Source organism: Parasteatoda tepidariorum, chromosome 5 (genome assembly GCF_043381705.1).
Source record: "Parasteatoda tepidariorum isolate YZ-2023 chromosome 5, CAS_Ptep_4.0, whole genome shotgun sequence".
NCBI lineage: Eukaryota > Metazoa > Arthropoda > Arachnida > Araneae > Theridiidae > Parasteatoda > Parasteatoda tepidariorum.
This window is the reverse complement of record NC_092208.1, coordinates 51,794,853-51,821,110: the sequence shown is the minus strand read 5'-3', so window position 1 is coordinate 51,821,110 and position 26,258 is coordinate 51,794,853. Positions and strand designations below refer to the sequence as shown.

General features: G+C 29.7%; 1 protein-coding gene across 1 annotated transcript in view; it reads left to right on the top strand.

Annotated features, from left to right (window-relative positions):
* Positions 1 to 397: 397 nt before the first annotated feature.
* The window catches only part of LOC107449126 (cell adhesion molecule 1), a 59,731-nt gene continuing 33,870 nt past the window's right edge, over positions 398 to 26,258 (top strand). Inside the window, exon 1 of the mRNA XM_071180901.1 lies at positions 398 to 733. The gene's annotated coding sequence lies outside the window, so the exon portion shown is untranslated. The remainder of the gene's footprint in view (positions 734 to 26,258) is intronic.

The following is a 26,258-nucleotide window of genomic DNA, read 5'->3' as shown; positions in this document are numbered from 1 at the left end:
TTGAAAATTTATTACAATCGAATTATTTTTATTCTAATTTTAAAACATGTTTGTTTGCAAATGTAAAAATAGAGTTGTAAATCGGTTTTTTTTTTTAAATTTAGTATACATTGTTTAATTATGCAGTTACAACATCATATTTATGAATGAGCACTTTGATATGGTTAGATTGAACTATTTTCACACATGGGCACTATTGTATTATCTCTCTTAAATTTCGAGAAAACAAGCGAAAATATTCAATTAAATCTAATTTCTTAAATGGAAATTATTTTTAATGAATGTATATTCTTATGTGAAAATTATCCATAAATACTTTCCCAAAGTTTCGAAAATAACTCTTCTAATAGTCTAGCATTCCGCCAGAGGGATGAAGGTTTGAGGTTTGTTTAGTTCAAATCGAAAGGATAGTAAGAGGAAAAGCAAACGATTCTCAGGATCTGTTCGTGCAACGCCTGAATTTTTATTGTAGAAGCTATTTCTTTGTGTAACTTTTGTTCCATTCTAATAACGAAATGGCAATCTACTTTTCGGGATTAATGAGAATCGTTTATAGTTGTAAGAGTCTTCTCTTATAATTATACTTTGCGAAAATAAATAACTGAATAATAATGATAAATAAATATTTTTAATTTTAATAAAAATACGTATTAATAATTATCTATGTAAAATGCCAGTATAAGAAGAATTATTGAAAGAAAAACTCGATTGCGTCGAATTTCATTCTTGGTTGGTGAGTATATATTTTTATTTTACAACTGAATTTTACATTTCTTGCAACATTTATAATACAAATTTTTTGAGTCGGTAAGTAATTACTCGTATTTCTCTTTCTTGATTTATAAAAGTAATCTAATTTAATTTTCTGAATGAAACTGAGAGAAATCACTTTCTCGAAATTCAATTTTTCAAATTAGACACTATAGTTTTTTTTTCTCCATCTAATCATCCAGCATTTTTTATTACTTTATTTGTATTTTGAAACAGTTTCACCTGCTAATTTTTAGTTTGTTTATTAATTTGGTTTGATTTATTAATCGATCGCGTTGAATTTCATTCTCGGTTGGTGAGTATATATTTTTATTTTACAACTGATTTTTACATTTTCTTGCAACATTTATAATAAAAAATTTTTTAGCCCGTAAGTAATTACGCGTATTTCTCTTTATTGATTTATAAAAGTAATCTAATTTAATTTTCTGAATGAAAACTGAGAAAAATCACCTACTCGAAATTCAATTTTTCAAATTAGACACTTACAGTTGTTTTTTTTCTTCTATTTAATCATCCAGCATTTTTTATTACTTAATTTGTATTTTGAAACAGTTTCACCTGCTCATTTTTAGTTTGTTTTAATAATTTGGTTTCAGGTTATTAATTCTCAAGCATTGTGGTAATCGCACGTGTTCTGATATTCTACACCATTTTACTTGCTGCTTTCCTGTAGATTAAATTGGTTTCTCCCCTTCATGATGAATAAACATTATCAGGGCCCGCGCTAAGCATTCGCCATATCGCCAAATTCCATAAAATCGTAAATTCGACTAAAATTATAGTGTTTTGGTGAATCAGCAGTAAGTAACTGTTTGAGAATTTAATTTTAATAAAAAATAATAATATAATGTACAATTAAATAAAATATTTCACACCATAAGTATGATAATGATTTAGTGTTATCTATTAATTAAGCTACAAAATCAGACTCAAAAACGAACTGTCTTTGAATGAATATACCCCGTGGCCAAGAACTTTTTTTTACCTTTACAATATAGGAATCCTAATCTGAAAAATGGGGCTCTAATCAAGTGAACATCGGCGTTCATAAACTTAGGCGCACCCCTCTTTAAGATTTATAAATGCTCCCAATCTTAGATTTAACACTAACTTTTTATCTTTTGAAACAAAAACGCAATGAAGTAGTATATGTATTTATAATCAGTAATTTTATTTTAATTTTTATTGATTTATTTATTTTAATTTTAATAAATAATTGCAATGGAAAGGCAGAATTTAGAAAAGTTCTAAATTGAAACATTGTATACACTTACCGACCTACCACATCGAAATAAAATTTATCTAAATATTACGAGAAAATAAATCACAATCGTGTAAAAATTCCATGTAAAGTTTAGTTAAGGCTCATTATTATTTGTAAAGTAAATTAAAAAATATGTTATAAATTCAAATTTTTTTTATTGTGTCGCATATAATTGTTAGTTTTTTATGGAACGTGCGTCGTCGAACCTCGTATATCAATAGTAAATACTACATAAACATATGTATTATTTTATTAACTTAATTTTGTGAAAATAATTTTGAAGTAAAAGGTATAAACGTGTTGTGTGTCTTTAACTAATATATATTAACTTATAACTAATTTATATCTAATTTTTATAACTAATAACTAATTTTGTGCATATTAGAAAAAACAAATTTGAATTCCGCCCGAAAAATACAAAAAAGCTACTAAAATTATTTCATTATCAAGCAATTATGTTAGTCATGCAACTCATTCCTTGTAAACCCTTAAGTTATAAATTACTTTATATTTATTAAGATTTGAAATTGTTAAAAATGTCAATTAATCCTTAAGTAAAAATTTCCACCTCATATTTGGCAAATATAAGACTATTTATACAAATAATAATAGTAATAAAGATAATAATAATCATATTTTCAATAAAATGAGAGAAAAGTTTAAACTAAAACCAATTAAAATTTGAAAATTAACATTTAAAAAAATAACTGTGAACTAAATATAGTTTAAAAGCGAGAGAAATGAAGAAAAGCTAAAAAATCAAAAGAAAGAATGAAATATTCATAGAATTGGTTATTGGCTTTTTATTTAAATATTTTTCCTTTAACGGATTAAAATATCCATCGAATCAAATTTCCAGAACTGACGTGGGGCATTTTTTATTCAAGAATCGTCTAGCGAAATAAATGTCCCATAAATCTTATTTGCTCTTAGCGAAAACGTGTCATAATAATCTGGTTTGGTTAAATAAATTTAGAACACTGGCAGTTTTTATCTGAAAACTGTCATTTTGTAATTAAGATTACTTTTCCAATTTTAATAATTTAATAAATACTCGTTTGATAGTTTGTTTAAAGTTAGGATGAATTGTAATTCCAATATTTTAACATTTACTTGTTAAAATGCAAACTGGCCGGGATAGCTTGGTTAGCAGGGAGCTGTACTCATGTTGTGAGAACGGGAGTTCGAATCCAGCCGACCGAAGACTCCCTCTGTAGTGAATTGTGACTAGTGCACGTTAAATCTGTCATGTCACAAAGTTCTCCGTGTTCCACTAATAAATCAATACCTCTGGGGGTACTGAATTGGAGATTGATCGTTCTCTGGTTCAGATCAAAATTAGATCTGTGGATGAATGAATGGATTTAGGAATGGGTTGGCCACATAAACGGGTGTGACAGAAGTCGAATTAATGGTCATAGATGGCGCCACTGGAAATTATGAGCAGTCACACCCCTCTGCCTTAATGGCCTACGACAACAGCAAAATGTGAATTGTTTTGTTTTATGCAGATATCGTCATTCCGTTGTCTAATTATTTATATTAATCATTACTTAATAATTCGTTAAGTATAAAAACATGATTATAGTATAAAAGAACTATATACCATTTGAAAAAAATCTTTTTTACAGTTAAATTCGTAGATCAGCAATCATGTGAAAACATTTGATATCGACAGGTTAAATCAAAAAAACATTTTATCAAAATCTTCTCAGTTTCAGAGCAAAGGGCAAGAATTTGATAAAATTTCCCTTAAAGAGAGGCTTGTTGGTCACAATATCTTCTAAACACAGCAGAGCGTTCCCTTGAAATAAGCGTAAACTCTTTGACTCCGAATTTTTATTAAACATTTTTCTCATACTTTTTTTCATTAACTTAGGTCAAAATTGGTGAAAAAATATTACATTTAGCATTTCATTAATTTATGGTTAGGTAATACAGCATGAAACGCAGGTCTTTTTTTCTGCGTTAGGTATGAAATCCTCCAAACACGGGTAATTTCCATACAATAATTTGTACTTATTTGCAGTTATTTAAAACCAAGAGAAACATTTATTCATCATTAAAATTTCTTTTATTTGCAAAATCAATTGACAATTTTTTGAAAGACTAAAAAAAATAAATTATTTCTAGCATTTTTTTTTTAATTAATTTTTTTATTTTGTATTTTAATACAAATATAATTCCGATAGCCTATTAGATTTTTTAGTAATTATTAGAGTGTTTTTTTTTTATAATTAAAGAATACCAAGAGCCGCGGTGGCTCAGGAGATAGAGCGTTCGCCTTTCAATGAGGTGAACCGAGTCCGAGTTCCAGCGATGGCTGAACGATATGAATTTCGCACCCAGCTTGAACCGACCTCAATGTTGTCCTCAGTGGCAAACTGATCATGGGTTAGACTCTCCTTGCCATCAAACTAAACGTGGCAGGTTTCTGTGGTTTTCCTCTCCATGTAATGCAAATGCGGGTTAGTTCCATCAAATACTCCTCCGCAAAGGCGAAATTTCCCCCTATACTGCAGTTCCTTTGTCTTTTGAGTTTGGTTCAAAATTACAAGGCTACGGAGTTGAACATTAGTAGTCGTAAACCCAAAATTAGGTCGGCTGTTCCACAACGGCTATAAAATAAAATTAAAGAATACCAAAATGTATTTTTGCCTCTAATTACAGGGTCAGAAAAATAAATATATATGTATTTAAAGGACACCGGTGACCCATCTGCGTCAAAGGGTTAAGGGAAATATCTTTTCGCATCTGAATCCAATCATGGGGAATTATTTGATACCGACAGAGAAAATCTTACTTTATCAAACTCTTCTCAGAGTTCCTGAGCAAAGGACAAGAATTTGATAAATATTCTCTTCGTTCTCTCTGTTATATATAGAATATTTATCATATAGAAGAATATTTATCATATTATAGAAGAATATTTATCATATAGGGAATATTTATCATATTCTCAATTTTAATAAATCTTCTCTTTAACAACGGCTTTTTAACAAAAGTTAGACATCAAAAACTCTAGGATTATATCAACTCATTTCCTATAAGTTACAAGTAGTATTTTATTTCCTACTTTTTTGTACAATAACATAGAAAAGTTGTTGTTTTTTATAAGTTATTTAAAATCTATTTTATACAAATCTCACATAAAGCATTCATTTCTTGAAAAAGACTAGATATAAAAAGTCTGAACCCCTCTATTTTTGCCTCGAAAATTAGGTAAATAGGTTTTTTCGAGATTTAACAACAAGAATTTCCTTTTACGAATGAAGAAATCATAACTGCATATAAAATATACATATTTCTTAAAATTTTTCCGCGTAAGTGTGTCGTTGAACATTAATGGTATAAATTAGAAAAATATGTCCGGAAATTTAACAATAGGTCACTTTTTAAGTATCATTTGGATTTAATGACACAACAATTATTTTAACTCTCGGTAATTGCTGTTTGTGTCTTGTTTTCTAATAAAATATTTCATTTTATTTAATTTGGAAATCTATCGGAAAATAATGCTTGGCAATAAATGTTGCTGCTGTCTTTGGAAAAAGAATTTATTACAGCAAGAATGTGACTAACAAGGTAAGGGTTTGGAGCGTCGTAAAAAATAAAAATTCAATAAGTGTCCAAATCATATAGTTTTAATTTAAGTTAAACACTTTCAGATCTAAATGTAGTCACTGTCACACTTATTGCATTTAAACAAATATCCTTAAAAAAATATTTAACTAAATTTCTTACTGATATTTAATTTTAAATGCTTGTTCTATGACAATTTAAATCTCAGAACTCATTGTATTTATAAAATACACATCTATATAGAGAATGAATTGCATAAAGTGAAATAATATCTGAAAAACTTTATACGAACTCGAGTTACATAATACATGACGCTAGTGTGATTTGGTCACAAATTTTTTTAATAAACATAGTGTTCAGACATGGTTATAATTAATACATCTTTTTAGTATCTTTGACAAGAATGAAATTAAAAAAAGTATACACATTAGGGGTTGCAAATTGATGTTTAAACTAAGAAGAAGCAAAACGGTATCGAAATCTATGGTACGGTTTTCAGTACCATTTCCTCGGTCGTGATTCGTTAGATTTCAAAAACATTTTTACTTTTTTTTTATTGTTCACACGTTAATTTGAATGATTTAATGAATCCCTTTCTCTCGTCATTTTGACTAGAATTTCTAAAATATATATTAATGGGGATCATTATATGACACCCTGTATACGTTGAAAGAAACTAGTAAAATTTATGGGAACAAACTATTTCAAATTGATAAACTGAAAAGCGACTGAACTTGGAAATAGTGAAAGTTGTCATACACATACTTAAAAAAAATTTCGTAAAAATAGTTGAATAACAATTTATTTCATGTTATTTTACCATATTCAACCAAAACAGTCAATAATTATAAAAAAAAGATGATATTCAAAGATGGTAAGCATTATGAGAAAATATGAGATAATATACGATATGAGTTAATTAAGAGAAGATATACCTATATTGCCCCATAGTACGGTAAAATAACAAGAATTTTTTCCGTGCCAACTATGCCGACTGCGAATAAATATCGAGAGTACGTTCTTCGAAAGTTTGGAAGCTAAAGCCGTGTGATAAATATTACGAATTCTGTGTTTTTATTTTCCTTCATCTGTTGCCTAGCACTACAGTTGCTACCTAGAAATCTTATAATAATAAATGTGTGGTGAACACCTTATGAAGTCTCATAACTCATTGCACCTGGGTACTTAGTTTAACCGAGAGAACTAATCTGGCAATCTCATGTTTCAGGACTCAATTTCAGAATAAAAATTCTATTAATATAGTAACGAGTGTTCTTAATATAATTATGTCATTTCTCCAACTTTAAAGAACTGATACATCTTTTTGACTTCTACATCTCGTTTTAGACATTTGATTAAACCTGTTACGAAGTAAATTTTTCAAAATTACTCGCTTCGAAATATTGATTTTTCTTTAGGCTTGTTTTAAACAGACAGAATTCTTTGGGGGTTTTCATTGACGTTTTAGAATTGTGAACGCAGAAAATTCCTAAAGTAAAGGACTCCTTTGGGTCTCTTAAGTTTCTATCAGGAAACTGAAAACATTTTTAAATGGGTATTTTTCTGTTTTCAATATCCATTTTATAGTTTTAAAATGTTGAAAGTAAGTCCAAAGTTTGTGCGAGCATGAGACCATAAGTTTCTGAAAGTAAGATTACAAGTTACAAAGAAAACTCATTTGATAAAAGAAAATCTTTTGTTTTGCTTTAAGAGCTCATTTGTTTTCCTTTAAAATGACATGCATATGTGAGTTAACATTAAATCCAAGCTTAAATGTTCAGTTTTAATTTTTTTAGAAATCTCACTATTTTTACTATTCATATTCACTGATTATTAATTTTCACTAATATGCTTAATTGTTTTTGCATAGTCAGAAAATTTAGTGGTCAGATGTGAGTACATGTTAAGGCTAAAGCTCGGAAACAGTTAATATGCACATTATCTAGCTAATCTGAATATTAACTAGGGTAATCCGCTTGAGAACAAATTCAAGAGTTTTCCGCAATTTAGTTAGGTAATGCGATGCATAACCTTTTCCTTATCGTTTAAATTCTAAAGTTTGTAGCACAAATTATATCAGCTAATTTGTTGATTCGTTGGTTGTAATGACTTGATTCTTTACGTACAAATTATAAGGAGAAAAAAAAACCCAACTAGTTTCTAAATGGTTTTTTTTTTCTTTTCTTAAAGCGCACATTTGATCAAGGAAGGCGAAAAAAATTTCCTAGTAATCCGTAGGTACACATTTAATTTTTTTCTTAAATATTGATTTTTTAAAAATAAACAACTATTTTAATTATCTTATAGGCCTACTAACATCATAAAACTTAAGTCAGTATTGTTAATAACTTATTGCATTAGATTTTTTAAAAATACAATTAAAGTTAGAAACATAAAAGTTATGACCATAGAACACAAAAAACACTCTCATTTCAGTCTTTTTTTTATTTCTGAAAAGAATAAAATGTAGAAAGAAGTAAATAGGGGGTGGGGGAGAATTAAAAAGAATAGAGGGGACATAGAAATAGGTATGCTAGAGGCATCTTATTTTTGGTTCGCCGACCAGAAACATTGGATAGCAGTTAGAAATCGATATTTCTCGGAACACGATTCGTCCGTTGGACTAACCGTGAAAGGTTTTCGTGGTATTCCATTCAACGTATCTCGATTAGGGGGTAGTCCTACCAAACATCTTCCACGAAGGCTAGTTTCTCCCAATGGCTGATCCAGGAGTTTCCTTGTCTTCTAGGCTGGATTCTAAATTACAAGGCAATGGAGTTGAACTCTGATAATCGTAATCCTAAGAATGGGCCGGCTCTGCCGACTCCCGTTCTAAAATAAAATAAAACTTGATCACATGAGACTAAGGTTCATTATTAATTGAAGCGTTTGGACCAGTTTAGCTCCTTATTAAAGTTGCCAAACATTTGCTCAACATTACGGTTCACCACTGAACTGATTTTTCTGAGAGTGTATGCATTTGTTATTTTATTAATCTACATTTACATTTTGGCTGTATAGCATTATTCTTACTTCTTGCTTCTTATACACCGAAGAGCCATTACATTATGACCACCCTTCTAATAACATGTAGGACCACCTTTAACCCTCAAAATTGCTAGCACCCGCCGTGGCATTGATTCCACAAGGTGCTGATAGGTAGTCTGAGGTATCTGGCACCAAGCGCTCACCAACTGCTGGTCCTGCAATTCCCTCACATTGCGAGGAAGTAGCATGGCAGCACGACTTTGGTTTTCCAAGTAGGACCACAAATGCTCTATTGAATTAAGGTCAGGTGAATTTGGGGGCCAAGACATGACTTGGAAGTCACTGGAATGTTCCTCGACGATTCGACCCTTATGACATGGTGCATTATCCTGTTGGTAAACACCAACTGTTACCATGATTGGAAAAACTGTTGCCATGATTGGATGAACCTGGTCTGCAACTATGTTCAAGTAGCTTACAGACGTCAGGGATTGTTCTATGAGGATTATGGGTCCTAATGTGTCCCATGAAAACATTGTTCCTGGGCGAGAAACCATGAAAACCTGGGCGAGCCCATTGTTATAGATGGAGGGTGGTCATAATGTAATGACTCTTCGGTGTATATCGTGCTATATATCTTGCTTCTGTAAGGTTTTACGGTGCATTTACCTGGATTTTTTTAAACTAAATTTTGATATTTTTAGTAACCAATATTTTTATTGTTTCTCTGAGTTTATGACATTTAGTTCTGTAGGAATAAAATTCTTTATTTTAGCTAGAAGGTAAATATTTTAAAACTTCATCTTGTGTTAACGTGTCTGTGTTAAAATAAGGCGGTATTAAATGAAAAAAAAGTATTTTGTAAACAGCTACCTTATGTTTCTATTAATCATAAAGTTTTTTTTAACTAGTCCTTAAATAATTTAATAAGAAAAATATGTTTATATTTACAATGTTAGTTAAAAATCTCTAGCGGTATTAAAACATTTGCAATTAAACGCGGACATTTACTGAAGCGCTTCTTTTCCATAAAAAAAGAAAAACTTCCAATTCTGATCTATAAACTGAAACTAATTTTGTTTTCTTGAAAAGTTTTTATATTATGGGTTAAAACAATTCGTTAAAAAATCATTTCCAATTTGTTTTTGACAGTTGAATTCTTTTTGCACTTATTTCTTTGAAAAAATTATATTTCTGAAAGTCCTTTATGAAATCCAAGAGAAACTGAAAAAAATATGTAAAATGCATTCTTTTCAGAGGAAAAAAAAGTAAATTGTTAATGTTTTAAAATAATGATATGGCAAAAATACTTTTTTAGTTTTAAATTTAAGAGCGTTTTTTTAATAATATAAAAGACAATATTAAATGGGGAATTAATCGGAGAATTGGGAAACAAAGCTATAAAAACTTTTCAATACCTTAAAAGAGCAAAAAGTAATAACTTTTATTTTTCGCTTCATTACATAACAATTTTAGAATCTTTGTCTTGTCATCGTTACGTTTCTGAAAAATTGCAATTTCATTCCTTCGATTCCCTCACCCCTCCACAACTCTCATCTTTGTTTTCTGTAATAATGAAGGGAGGGAAAGGGCACTTTCTTGGAGATAAAGAGTCATAATAAACCACAGTTCTTTCAGAATCAAAAATAAAGCATGGAGCAATGAAAAAAGAATAACTTTTATTCTATTAAAATGCCGCACAATATTTTTGTTTAATTAAATTCCTTAGTTAATAACCCCTTTAAATGTTCTCTTTATTTTATTTCTATAACGAAAAGCATATCGTTTTTTAAAAAATAAATATATAATTTTTTATACAATGATATTTCGTTTGTCACATTTAAGAAATATTTTAAATTTTTTAGAAAATGTAGTTACTTTCTTTTTACATTATCTCTTGAATTTCTATTTCATTGTTTGTAATACAAGTTTTAATGAATAAATTCAAAAAAAGTCGATTGTTTGCAACTAGTTAAAGATATAGGATTTTGAAATGCTGATTTTAATTATTATTTCTAATCCATTTAATGCATATATTTTCGGAATGTAGTTTTAGAAACTTTTAACTGAGGAACAAAAAATGTCTTTCGATAAGGCATTTTAATATTTGTAAACGTTTTTAATGACGTTTTTGAGAAGAATCAAGGTTTATAATTTTTTTTGGAAATGTTTCTTTAAACAATTTTTTAAGCAAATTAAAAGGAACGGGATTTGGAATCGGAAAAAATCAGAGACAAATTTTTCAGGCAAGCTTAAGATTTTTTTATTAATGTGGATATTATATTTATAGCTTTGAGTTAATTTGTGATGTGCGAATTAAAAAAAAATAATAACGCAGTGTATAAATATTAAGAAAGTAACCTAATCATTCACATAAGTTTTCGAAACACAGTTGGACACGGTGACAATCATCTTTTTCCCACTGTAAATCTTAACATGCAGTTTTCTCTAATAAAATGTAATTATTTAAAAAAAATATTATCTCTAAGAGTATGCAGGGTACAAAAACGACACCGAAATACCAAATTTAGATTAAATAATATGAAAAAAAGTAAAATAAAAAAATACGAAAATGACTTCATAAATGGGTGTCATATTTTTCGAAAACACCCACTTATTAGAAGTATTTATTAACGCCCTTTTTAAAAATAAAAAAAAAATAATTTGTCAGAAACACGCGCAATTTTTGATTTTTTTGTTGTAATTTTGTGCACTGAGTGATTCATACGAATGCTGTTTAATAATGAAATGTTTTTAGAAGAATTTTTATTTTAAAAAATAAATCTATTTTAGTTCGAAACATGCAGTCTTAAAAGAGGACACTATGTAAATTTTATATAATTTTTTGCTCTGAGAGATTTATTTATATCTGGATTCATATTAAAATATGAGTATCATGTTTTCCGAAAATACCCATATAAAACAAGAAATGTCTCTTTGTATTAGATTGTATTAGAAAATCGTAAGAGCTGCCATCTCTGTCTTAGGTGTTCAAGTCTACGTTATATTTAGTTTAATTGCGAAAAACTATAGGAATTAAATACTTAAACTTGCAAAATTCAAGAGAAAAAAAAATGCTAGAAGTCTGATGAAAAGAAAAAAACAATTTGAAAACTACTTTGCGAATTATTATTTATCAAATTTTCAGCATAAAAATAATGTGGGTCTTTCTGTAACCCGCAGAAATACAATTAGAAAGTTGAAATTTAGCCTGTTGTGAGAGGCCGTTTTTATTTATTAATTTAAAGCGAATTTTTTCGAAATTCTGAAAATTATTGCAACTGTAAATGCCTTTTTTTTTGGACGAATTTTTTTCACTTTTTTTTCGTTAAATAATGACTATTTATCCATTATTGAAGAAAATTTTTTTTATCTCTGTCGAGATCTTTAAGCTTGCGTTTGAGTTCATGTTAAAAGGAACTAATTAAGAAGGAATAGCGTAGATGATGTTACTGGCTATATAAATAACATTTATATTCCAAACTTTACTTTAAAAATATTTTTATTTTTTTAATGATATACTAAATTATAAAGAAAGGGTAACATGAAAAACTTCTCTGGCAAACTCCATATTATATTATACTCCATAGTATATATTACTCCCAGCAATTTAGTTATTATTTAGAATTAAAGACTGAAAATTAAAAGTGGTGTTCTTTTATGAATGTAAAAAGTAAACGTGTGATGTAATTGCGCAACATTTTAAAATAAACATGCTTATTAGGAATTATATACTAAGTATTGCTTATGATATATTACATATAGGAATCAGGTTTTCGCATTTTTTTTAAATAACATCTCAGGCGAAAGACAATTAAAAATGTTTTAATTGTAACCAAAAATTAAATAAAATTTTTAAAAAAAGCGTAGGTGAGCAAAGCGAGTTGAGAGTAGAGTCATCTAATAAATACAATATTATTAAAGAAATGAATTGCGTAGTGTTTCATTACTTATATTGTTTTTTAAGCTGCAGTGTTCAGTACAGATGCATAAAGATAAATATAAATTTATCACATTGTTAGTCAGACTCGTTGATTATTTAGGGTATACACTACGATCAAATGTAAATTTATCTTGCACTCAAAATGATCCAGTAATAATGATTTGAACCTGAAGATTAATACGGATAAATTGAAGATTTGATTGAATGGATATGCAGACGAATATTTACGGATGGATAGATGAGCGAATAAGTTTCTTCGAATGGGCTCAACTTCCGTATAAGCTTATACGAATAAGCTTTGTTTATTTTAGTTAATAAAGTGATCGTATTTTATAATTATAGTACATTTTTAAACGTAATAAGTACATTTTTAAACGTAGCTATGTTTAATTATATTATATTATTTTGTAGTATTAGGAATTATAAACAATTGAGAATACAATGAATGCAACAATAAATAAATATATTTAAAAAAGGTAACAATTTATTTATTGATTGATTTGATTTGATGGCAATATTTACTACAGTATCATTAAGTATTATGCAAATAAAAGATTAATATATTAGTAACATATATTATCAGACAGTGGTTAGTTGGAAAATGCAATCTTTATTATAGTATTACTATGTGACCATCAAATATCAAGGCCTTCTACTACAGAAATTTGTTGAAACAGTTTTGTTAAAAAAATAATGTCCGAAAGTGATTTTTTTACAATAAAACTATTTTAATATTATGTAGAATCATCAGTTTTTATTCTCTATACGTACTTTTTACTCGTTATTCAGTTATTTATATTGTTTCTTAATATCGGCAAAGTTTTATAGCAATGAATAAATATTGTTGCTTTATGAAATGAAGAAACAAATAACTTTAAAGCTAATTTTAAACATTTCTCTTAAAATTACTAATTTACTTAAAATATTATAAAACAATTTTGTCTTTCTAAATATTCATTCAGAATTATTAAGATAATTATATCAAGAATGTCATGATTTCGTGTAGCAGTTAGTAAAGGAACTTTTTAATCGAAATCTTAAGGAATTAGTTTTATTACTCTAATTCCTTGAATTGATGGATAACATTCTTAAAGAAAAGGCTAAAAACTCCGCTGAATAAGGTGACAAAAAGGAAAAGAACAGGAAGTCAGAATGTTCAAAGCAATATGGAGTTCAAATACAGAAGGACTGAAGTATATGTTCTTAATAAAAACACCGATGGAAGGTGAAAAAAATCATAGGAATGATAGGCGTGAAGAAATGTTTTTATGAGAACAGAATCCTCTTGTAATGTAACCTAAGAAATAGTTCAAATACTCTAGCTAGCATCTTTTTCGTGGTTTTACTTTCTACTTCTCGATAAGAAATACAATAGATATTGCATGAAGTTATCCTTTAACATAAATTTTTCTCTTTCTGTTCTCTTAAAAAGAATAAAAAAATCTTCATGAAAATTGCTATCTAACTTATAGTTTTCAAAAATTTATCAACTAACGTAGTTGTTGTAAAATAACCATTTTTTTATTTATTTGTAATAGAAAATAACATGTTATAAATGACAGCAATTTTTGTTGCGTTAAAATGCCGTAAATTGCAGAATGCTAATAAATTCTGAATATTAAAATTACTCTTTAGTTAACCTTTCCTTTATAGTCTCCATTCTTACATAGTTTGGTTCAAAAAGTATTAAAAAAATGTTCATTTTATTTTCTAAAAATGCATGTTCATTTTTTAATGAAAGAAAGCATATGTTACTCCGACGCCAATTGACGTGCTTCAAGAAAAATGCACACTCTAAAAATTTCCGTAATTAAATAAAAAATTATGGTAATTAAATTAGATGAAATTACCGTAAAATCACCCGGAGTGTATCATCCGCAAAATTAAATTAATTTTACCATCAAATCCATCCATTTCTAACTTTAAATTTTAATGTCGTATATTTTATAATAATGATTATTTAACTACAGTGATTCAATGATTTTATCATATATTTTACTGTAAAAATTACGATATATCAGTTTTTTTTTCTCCTTAAAATTTTACCGCAAAAAGTACCGGCGACCGAAAAATTTTACCAGAATTTGATCAGGAAATTTTAACACTTGTTTGAGAAGTCTAATTATTGATATTCCATTGTTGGTTTGTTAACTAAAAATAGATGTGCAGCCGAGTTACGGTGTTTTACTTCTAACTCTTTCTAGATGCTACCCCATAATCCTTTAATTCTCCTTTATTAAGCAGTTAAAAAATTCATCCAGTAATATCTTTTTCACAAGCTCCATCGTGTTTGCTAAAAAAGAAAAGAAAGAAACGAGCTTTTGACAGAGTCAAACTTCGTTCTTTTTTACACGAATTAGAATTTGGTCATTGGAATATGGTAAAGTGAATTGTGATGCAACGTTGAACCAAGGATTATATGGCAAACGCATGTTTATACTTCGTTGCCTCTTTTAACAGTCTTGATTCAATAGAATTTTTGAGGCTTTTTTTTATGAATGATTAATCAATTGGTCATAATTAAGGTGCTGTTTCAATTAATAGTTTTTCTAGATTTCATAAACTAAATTCCCTTAAGTCAAGATCAAAACAGATTCATAACTTTCTGGAATATTTATTCCAGAATTTCGAATTTTCCTGTACACTCCTTACGTGAGCTGAAAAACGGAAAGCAAATGTTCCTCTTGTGTGCCTGTATTCATATCTATGACCAGATTTGTAGCTGTTTAAATTTGCTTCGCTTTCTTGCTCTTACACTATATTGAAGCATTTTATACAGAAATTTTTTTTCTTTATGGAAGAATTGAGTAACGCTGTTAAGGTTTGAAAAAGTTTCCTAAAAATGATGAAAAATTCTAATGTACTGATAGTTGTAGGCGTTCCTTCCTCGTATATGGATTCATACTTGTCTAGGTTTGTAGCTGTTTAAATTTACTTCGATTTTATATTCCTCTACAATTTTGGAGTATCCTAAATCGAAATTTTTTCTTCTTTCTCCAGGAACTGAGTTGAGCTGAAGAAGGTTAGATAAATAATATAGATACAGATAAGTGCACTGCAAAAAATACCAGATCAAATTACGATTAAAAAAAAAGTACCGACATTCAGGGTACTCGATCTTTTTTATCCATTTTCACCAATAAGTTAAATGAAATAAAAAACTTATGTAGCATAAATTTTGCAGTAATATATACTGCAAAATCACTAAATCATGGCCGTTACATAAATGTTACTGTACAAATTACGGTGAAAATGGATTTGACTGATGTTGCAATCAGGGTATCAGTAATTTTTATCTGGATTTGATCCAGAATTTTTTATATTATACTATATAGAGCAGAATAGATCAGTACGAACCCACAATTACTATAAATTTTCTGTAATACTTTTTTGACAATATTTACTGTAGACATTCTTGAGTTTCTAAATCAAATAGAAGAAAGATTCAATACAAGGATTAAATCTTGACTTATATTAAAAACTTTTTTTTAATTCTTTTCTAAGAATTGAGAAGAGAAGAAGATTTAAATAAATTCAATATAACCATACGTTATATTATTAACAATAGTTTTTTCTCGCAATTTTTATTAGTATTTTAAATAATTTTGTAAAAAACAATGTATCGTTCAAGCACTAACATTTATGACCTTACTAATAAATTAATTTTAAAAAAATCCTTACAGATACAGTTGTATCCTCCAAATTCACTTTGAACATAAATAAACTTTTAATACGAATTAAAATTTCTATTCCAAGAAATTGATAAACAGTTTCTATATTCTTTTCATATATTAACTTTCGATCGAATCAAACTAAAAAATAATTCCTGCAATCTTTATTTGTTTCAAGAACTTTCGTCAACTTCTGATAAAGTAGCTATTCAAATAATCTATTTACATTGACATCTTCATTTGAGACTTTATGCACAGATGGTTTCATTTCTGAAAAGATTCCTTCTCTCCTTTTTATTTGAACAGTATAAACTGATTTTAATAACATTTAACAAAAACAGTTTCAATAAAAATACGGAGAGGAAAAAGATATCAATAACTGGGATTGTTCTGCTACCAGAAACAACTTAGTCAGGATTTTTAAAATATAATTTTTTATGCCTTAATAAGTTTCCGAACAAAACATTAAAAAGAATAATTATCTCCAATATTGTTTGATTCAGATTATAATCAGGACATCATAAGCAAATAGAAAGAATATTTGTCTTCTTATAGTTCAGAATGTAGTTAGGACACCATATACAAAACAATAGAAGGGGTATTAATTTTACCAGTATTAAATCATTTTTAATAAAATTAAACAATAATAGTTTGAATAAAAATATAGAGGGGAAAAAGATGTCGTGAACTATGATTACTCTTTTACCAGAGGCAACTTTGATATTTAAAATATGAATCGAATTTTTTCGAATTTTCTTTCGAATTAATTTTCTATTAGAAAATTATAAAAAGAACATATCCACAATCGTTTAACTCAGAATGTAATCAGAAAGTCATAAACAAAAGAATATTTGTTCCGAATGTACTCAAAACGTCATAAGCAAAACAATGAAAAAAACATATTTCTTGCTTGAGGATATAGTCTGGTCGCCATTTTACCTGACTAGGTTGACCAGAGTCTAAATTTTTTCAGTTTGCAGCACTAATGACTTTTAAATACAAGAATTCACACTTAAATTTGAGCATTCTGCATCATTACAGAATAAATTTAAATGAATTAAGAAATTAAATTACGTATTTGAAAAATAATATTCTCTGTGTTTACTTTCATAAAATGAAGCGTGTAGAATATATAAACCTTTGTCAACTGTTTTTCTCTTAAATAAATCAGGCAAGATTCTTATTTCTTGAAACGAGTCTGCCAAAACAGATGATATTTAGGCGGCAACTTACTCGTAAGAGATAAACTGTTTTCGGTGAAAACTGTCCCTGTTTAATGCCGAAATTCGCTCTTTACTGCTTTAACTTTCAGGAAAACTCAAGTAATGAATTCCCAGAGGTCTAATTAGAATAATGCTATCGAGATTACGGAAAGTGGATAAGAGCTTAGAGTTTCAATTTGGTTTCGCTCATTCCATTCCAATTGCTTCGAATGCTGTTGGTTCATAAAAGCCCAAGACGAGCTATTCAAAGTGATTTTACCTATGGAATGCACTCGTAGCACCATGAATCCGATTGTGAAATGAATTCCTAAACTGGCAAAGCTATGCACAAAGGGTTCAGGAACAAATCGGATGAATTAATTCCAATCTGCCAATTATGTAAATATTGCGGAGTGTTGGCTGATTCTGTAATCACTGATTTTTGATTGATTGGAATTTGATCATTATATGCATTATCGTTTGTTATAAAATGTAATTATTTTATTTGGATGGCTTAAATTGATTGCATGATATGTTAACAAAATATAGTTGTTTAAAGTAATAGTAGTTCTGATAAATTAGGAAGAAAAAAATATGATTTTTCTAACGATAAATGTTAATTTAGAACAAATTCTTTTTGATACAATGGAAGAATCATTATGAAAACTATTTACTGTTTAAAGCATTTATTTACTGTAGATTATTCGAAATTAAAAAAAAATGTGGGGAAATGCAATGAACTCTACATTCAATCATTTAATCTACAGGTGATTGTTTTCATTACAAAGCTCCCGTAATTTTATTCTTAAATATGCCTCACCATTAAACAGGTACATGTTTGGGTGATCAAAGTTTTCAAAATTTTATAGGTAAATGCTTTTATCATACGAAAAAAAATTCTTGATAATTATATGTCGCAGGCTAGAGGATGGTTGACTGAATGTAAACAATAACAAGCTTTCTAAAACCAGAAGAAATTTATAGTTTGCCTAAAGTAAGAACTCCCATACCATTAGTCTGGATCCGTGGCGGTGACTATGGTAACGAGGTATAACTATTTCAAGTAGGGGTGTGGTGTCACTGTTTAGGACAAGCATTTGGTTCGGGTGGAGGAGAAAAGGGGAATATTTTTTTACGTTCTACTGTGTTAGCCCTAGAATGAAGAGAAGCTTTACTCTCCCTGAAATGCTCTATTCTGTTGTTGATAATTCTCACCTGGTCTGACGGCAGATCAATAAATCCGTTGATATTTAGGAAGTCCGAAACTAAAAGGGGAGAGGAATGAATGTCGTTCCAGTCCAACCCTAAACAGTTCAAGATGTGCTCAGGTGATGCCTGGTTTTGTTGGCATTTAGGGAAAAGAGGAAAGATCTTTTGATTAGCAGAAAATGTGAGATTTTTCAGCTGTCCACTGGCCAGTCGGGATAAGCAAGTGTTGGTCTGCCTGTCACCAGGAAGAGATAGAAAGAGTCCTGGTCTTTTTGCTTTATACCAGTAGTGAATAGGTGGAAGCAGCCACTTTTGTTTGTTCTGGGCCTTTTGCCTTGCGAAAAGTTCAAGGTAGCTAAGTTTGAGTAAACATTATTAACTCCACAAACTTCGCAAAACTTAAAGTAAACCTTAACATTTTTGCACTTCTTTTTTGGAACATTGAAAAGTAAATAATGAAAATCGAATTGATCAAAAGGGAAATATAATAATTTGTTACCAGTTTTCTCCCATCCTGGGTAAGTAATGATGATGAAAAATGATGATAGCCAGGAAATTAAGGTGGTCCAAATTTACTATTATTCAAAATTATGTTTTTTATTTGACTCATTATCTTTCGCCAGGACGTTGGTATAAGCCCTATCGATACCATATGTTCAAATGATACACCCCCTTTTCTGATGGATGAATGATGGAAAATATCTCTGATCCCTTCATAAGCAATTTAAATTTAATATATCCCCCAACCTACTTTCCTGTTTGAAAATTAATTTATTTCGTTGTTTCTTTCCTTTCAAAACCTATCCAAATTAAAACAAAGATGATATTACGAACGACATAAAAAGTAGAAAACGATTAAGGTTGAGAGAGTAGATGAATATTTCATAACGTTTCACGTCGTTAATATCGCCTCTTCCAGAATACAGAATTACCAACGAAGATATTCAAGATACAACTTGCTCTATTTATCTGGTAGCATGAAGGTTGGGAAAATAATAACTGCCTCTATTAATGCCCTGGCTGCTGTTGCGTTTCCCTTTAACAACAATATTTTTCGCGCCATAAGTTTCGCAGTATTACTTCGAAAACTTTACATTCCGTGACGGAAGTAATGGCTAATTTCCTTCCTTTTGATGATTCTTTTATAAGTCCTTTAAAATGGACTAATAAAATTTGCATGGGAACTATGGCAATATGCTGGAGAATGTATCTGAAGAATTGCATGTAACATATACAAGTGTTTAGAAGGATTTGTTTTATGACTCGATGAAAGAAACAATGTATACATGCTGTTTCTATTTTCATTTAACATGTATACATTTTTAGTGCAAAAATAGTTGATACTTGTTACATAATATGCATCACGTATTTATGCACGAAAAGACAATCTCCCTTTTCGCTGTCACTCTTTTTCACATTCATTTGACTAAAGTCTCATCTATCACCGATATATATTTTATTTTGGGCATGCTTTGAATATTAATAAGCTCAGCATTTTCCTTACTTCATACACATGTTTTATCCTCTTAAACATTNAACAGCAATTGCAGCTACTAAATTAGCGATGCAACATACAAATATTTGGTATTTAGCCTATACTGCTGAACGCAGAATATTCATTTATGGAAGAAGCGTCTGCAGAAGACAAAATTTAGTTCGTTTACATCTGTCTTTCTTTCCCCTCCTCTTCCTAGAAAGGGTTTATTTGATTAACAAAACAATAACGAAGATAAACAAATCTGTGAAGGTTCCGTATAAAAGATCAATTATTTTGTGAAGGGGCCGTTTATAAGTTAAATATTTTGTGAAGGGTCCGTTTTTATGAAAAGATATTTTGTGAAGGGTCCGTTAACGGACCCAAATTTCTTTTAAACAGACCCCTGCTCTGTAAGAGGTAGTTTAATGCTATGCAATAGTTCAATACAAATGCCAGTGAAATATGATTACTTTTACAATACAAAGTAAGAATTATAAGTTTTTGATGCGTATTTCCATATACAATATTTCTTAAAATAAAATTAGTTTTTTTAATTATAATTATCAATATGATTATATGTCGTGATCATTATTAATGAGATATAACATATCAAAAAGATAACATCGCAAATATTATACAAACCGGCTATTGTTTACGATATTACTGAGAATAATGATAAACTTCATTGAGTAACTAAAATATAGGCCGTTGTTGAGTATTGTTTATGGTGGCAGATGTTCGTGTTCATAACAACTAGCAAAAGCATTCGCCAATGCATGTTTCCATAACCGATACGTAGCATGCACTTGAAAAAAACTGCAAAATAAAGTACATTTAAATTAATAAGCGGTTGTTGAAAAAGAAATTCTTAATTCTCCCTCATGATTACTCAGAACAGAAACATATATTCAACAACTGTTGCATAATATCGAAAGAACTCTGAATTTGCAAAGCTCTAATTCAAGTATTGCGATCAAGATTAGTGATAGCAAATAAGACAATTTGATTTCAATTTAATATCACTCACTTTACTCTAATTGCCACGAATTCTGTTTGCCCATAAAAGCTTTTGACTAAACATCGACGTAATTTCGCAACCGGAATGTAATCTGTATGAATTTACTATATAAAGTTCCGAAATAGTTTACTGTTTCACAGAATATTTCGAATAACTTAAGTAAATCGTTGTAATTAGTTAGTAATATAAATGCTGTGAATTGTTATCTGATTCCGTTAGAAATTGTGGTCGTTGATTAATGGTTATATGGTTTTTGTTTGATTACATTTCAATGATGGGAAATAAAATGCTAGGAATAAAGAAAATCTAAATGCAATATTGAGACTAACTTAAATATAAGTACAAAGAGAAAATTTAAAGTTAAATATTTTTGCAATAATACTCTCAGGAGTGAAATTCTCACTTTTGACGATTCAGCAATCCTTAAGCTATATTTCGTTACGAAATCACGCGATTTGTGATGAAACCGGAACTCTCAAATATACACTGAGTGGCCAAATTGTTATGACCACCCCTTCAGTACGCTGTTAGGCCACCTTTTGCGAGTATTACTGCCTTAATTCGTCTGGGCATGGATTCTATGAGATGTTGGTAGGTGGTGGAAGGTATGCCAGACTATGTTAGCTGAACTGCACTTGCCAATTCCTGCAAATTTGATGGTACTGGATCCATCTGTCTGAGCGCCCGTTCAATTTCATCCCACAAATTCTCAATTGGATTGAGATCTGGGGATTGTGCTGTCCAGCGAAGCAAGTTGAATTCGCCGTCATGCTCTTCGAACCATCTGAGGACAATGCCAGCTTTATGAGAAGGAGCGTTGTCCTGCTGGAAGTATCCATCCCCGCCAGAGTACACCATTGACATAAACGGATGTACTTGATCTGCGATGATACTTAAATACCCTTGGGCATTAAGGCGTTGTGGTACAGGAATTAAAGGACCCATACAATACCAAGAGAACATTCCCATACCATAACGTTGCCACCACCAGCTTGAAGTGTCGTGGCAATGCAGTTGGGGTCCATGCTTTCGTGCTGTTTTCTCCATATTCTCATCCTGTCATCTGCGCGATGCATTTGAAATCGTGATTCATCGGACCACATGACCCTCTTCCAGTCATCTACTGTCCAATGTTTGTGCTCCTTTGCGAATTGGAGACGTCTGTGATTATTTAAAGCAGACAGTAGAGGCTTACGAACAGGTCGTCTGCTTCCATACCCTATACGGCGCAATGTGCGTCGAACAGTCCGTTCAGAGACGTTCACAGTTGCTCCTTGATTAACATCACTTGCAATTTGTCGCACTGTTGCTCTCCTGTTGCGCTGCACAACCCCGGCCAGTCTTCTCTCTGATCGAGCATGTGACGACCACACCCTGTGACGACCACAAGTCTGACGTTGAGACCCGGTTTTTTGCTTGATTGTCCATTCTTTGTACACATTAACAACTGCTGCTCCAGATCACTTCACAAGTGCAGCCGTTTTGCTGATACTCGTTCTGTCACATCTCGCACCCACAATCATTCCACGTTGAAATTCAGTTAAATCACTTTTCTTTCCCATATCTGAGCAAGCAACACAGTATAACTGATGACTCACTTGTCCAGCATTCCCGTGTTATAGTTATCTTGCCCTCTAGCGGCAGTGCTGTGACGCAATAACTCATTTGCATAAAACTCTGAGGTGGTCATAATAATTTGGCCACTCAGTGTATATGACGAAAATGTTTCATCAACTCGAAACCTCATCGTAGAGAGGCTGTTAGCTGGAATTGTGGGAGATTTCTATTCACTAGAGGACACTAGATTGGAGACTGTACGATCGAAAATAAAGTGACGAAAAAAGCAGGCCATGTTTGGTGATAAGCCGGCCATGTCATGTATGTAGGGTATGGAAATAATGTATAATGGTCAAGCAGTTGACTTAATACCAGGAAGATCCCGGGTTTGAATCTCGCTGTTCTATTTATTTTTATTACATTATTTAGGGGACATTGTCCCAGCTATACGGTGCTCACGATAAAGAGATTATTAGAAACGTTAGATACATTCATTAATCACTAATTTTTTTTTTTGTAAAAAATAAAATTACGAAATATTTCTTTACTATTGTCAAATTTCGTTTCCTCTGAGAAGTGACGATAGTTGTTTCGTCATGAAATAACTATCGTCACGAAAAAATTGACGAAATGTTCGTTTGGAGCATATCCCAGGAAACGGTTTCTTCAAAAACGTAGAGTGTTTCGTGAAATTTTAGTATTAATTTTTTTTATAGTGAACGTGTAAACTGAATTCTGTTTTAAAAAATTCTTTCTTTTTAATTCGAAAAGAAGAACTGATTATGAACTAATATCTAATTTTCAATTTATGCTAAATAGATATAGCAGGAAACTGATCATAACTTTTGCAACAGGGAAAATTCACGTTTTAATTTTAGTTTAAGATCTTTTTTTAAATAAAAATTTGTATTTGTCAAATCACGTTGTAAGCACACATCTGAATGCAAGAAATATATTTTTGGAAAAAAATCAGTCCAAAATTGAACCATAATATTAATACCATAAGCCATAATAGCAAAGTCGCTGCCTCCTTGTGTTAAATTGAACCTTGCAATTTGAATCACACTATCGTGCAATCAAATTTAAGAAGTACGGTATTATGGTTTCGACTTACGACCATATTAAAGATGCAGCAAACTTAAACTACAATATTTTTCAAAACGATTTATAAGTTGAAAAAGTTTAGTTTAACGAGTGTTCATAATGTGTTTGCCACACAATTACATTCACACTATGGATGGTGTTTTCAATAGGAATGTAAACAATAACAATCTCGAGCTCGGCACCTACTCTAGTTCCGGTTAAAAAGTTTGCAGCTGCTTACTACATGTTATTCTGATAGGCGATGTTTTCAAACGGATAATTTTGTTTTCGATAAAAGAAATAAATTAGATAATTTCTGAGCTCAAATCTGCCATATTTCANGAAGCATAATTGATCTCTTTCCATTTGTTTATTACTGTTTGTTCGTGTTGCAAGCTGTGCACCATCTTACGTTGGTGTTAACACTTTTAGTATTATAAACACAAGTATTGTTAGCATTGTAAACATAAGTAATCAAATATATTGTTTGCAAGAATCTCAAAACACAATGATGCCAAATGCATTTAAAATACAACTGAAATAGTAACCCGGAAATTTAGGCAGTCCCGAGCTTGCAGCGTTCCCTAGTGTAGAAAACACCATCCATTATATTACACTTTTAAAATAATTTATTTGTTAGTTAAAATTTATCCCCGAAAAGTGATTTTATTTATAAATAAAACTGTTTATAATAGCATATTTCATTAAAAATATAAAATTGACGCTCCTAAAAACAAAGCGAATATGAAAACAATGCAAAAAAATCTTGACTGTGACCTTTCTACCACAGCAATTACTTTAAAAGAAATGAATAAATAAAGTTTGCTTTTCAATAATGAATATAAATCATTAAATAGCGAAAACGAAAGTACGCAATTCGTTTTTCAGTCGCTACACGTATGTCAATATTATATTCAAGTTTTTTTTTCCTCCATAAAACTGCTCCTGTATACGTTTTATGATCTTTCGACCTTTATTTTGTGCCTTAATTACCATAATAAAAAAGAATAAAGCAATAAATTTTTATTCTGTCTTCGTAGTTTATCACTAGCTCTGAATTATTTGTTACCCGAAAATATTCTGAAATGCGCCTTCTCTTTCATTCGTATAGTATTCTATTCCCTTTTACCTTTCCTTTAAACTTTAATAATGATGTGAATTTGTAGTTGACGCTGCGTCAATATTATTCATTCTTATGCTGCTATTAAATGACCAATTCATAAACTGAAATTCTATGTTGATATTAAGTGACCGATTCGTAAACCAAGAATCTATGTTGCTATTACATGATCGATTCATAAACCAAGATTCTATATTGTTATTATTTACAAGATTCTATATTACCAATTCCTAAACCAGAGTCGAAACCTACATTAAAAGACCATTATTAACCATAATATTATTTAAAGAATAATGCTCATTTAATAATAACATAGAATCTTGGTTTATGAATTCGTCATTTAATAGCAACATAGAATTTCGGTTTTGATTTGACCATTTAACTGCAACACGGAAGTATATAATATTGACATAACATTGTCAATACATTAAATATTGCTTTTAAATGACCGATTAATTAACGATGACAGTATGTAGTAGATTCTGTTTAGAACTATGTTCCAGATAAATGAAAGCAAATTATATTAACGTAGTGTCGCTAATTTATTAAATATTGCTATTAGAACTGGGCGATATAAGAAATTTTATATCGTGATGCATCGTCAGTTTTGCATCGCTATATAGTATTTTTGAAATTCATTTACTTGTAAGGTGCAGAAAGTCGGATTTTTATCAAAACTTCATACTCAGATTGATTTAAATCAATTTATGAATTTGAAGATATATATGTTTTGCTTAAGAAAGATATTAATGTTATATTTTCTAAAAATGATCGCGCAAATAACGTAATAAGATTTGTTAGTTTAAAAATAAATAATAAAAAAATAAATAAAATTGAAATTTATCAATATATTTACCTAACAATATAGAAAGAAAATTTAAAAAATAAGTTCGTTAAAATATTCATTATGATATTCGATAATATATTCAACTGACAATATTGAAAGAAAATTAAAAAGCACGATTATACTCTTTAATAAAACGAAGTGCTAAATGATTTTAAAAAAAGAAGTCGCAATCGCAAACATTACTAATTTTTTTGAATAAACAAAGTTGATTGACTTATGTCCAAAAAAGGAAAAATAAGTTTTGTTATAATTTTATTTATAAAAATGAAAACAACTAAAGATTTATAAATTTAAAATCAGTAATAAAAACCCATTAAATTATTATTTTATCCAAAAAGTTTTTAATAAATTAAAATAAAGTAAAAAATAGCCTAACAAATTTAATTACTTTTTAATTTAATTCTTTATGGGCACCTTAAATTAGATTTCCGTTTGTAATAAATTCAATAATGTAAAATAATACTTAAACATATAATATCAAAATTAATTTTCACATTTAAAAATAAAAAAGAAAGTTTTGTTT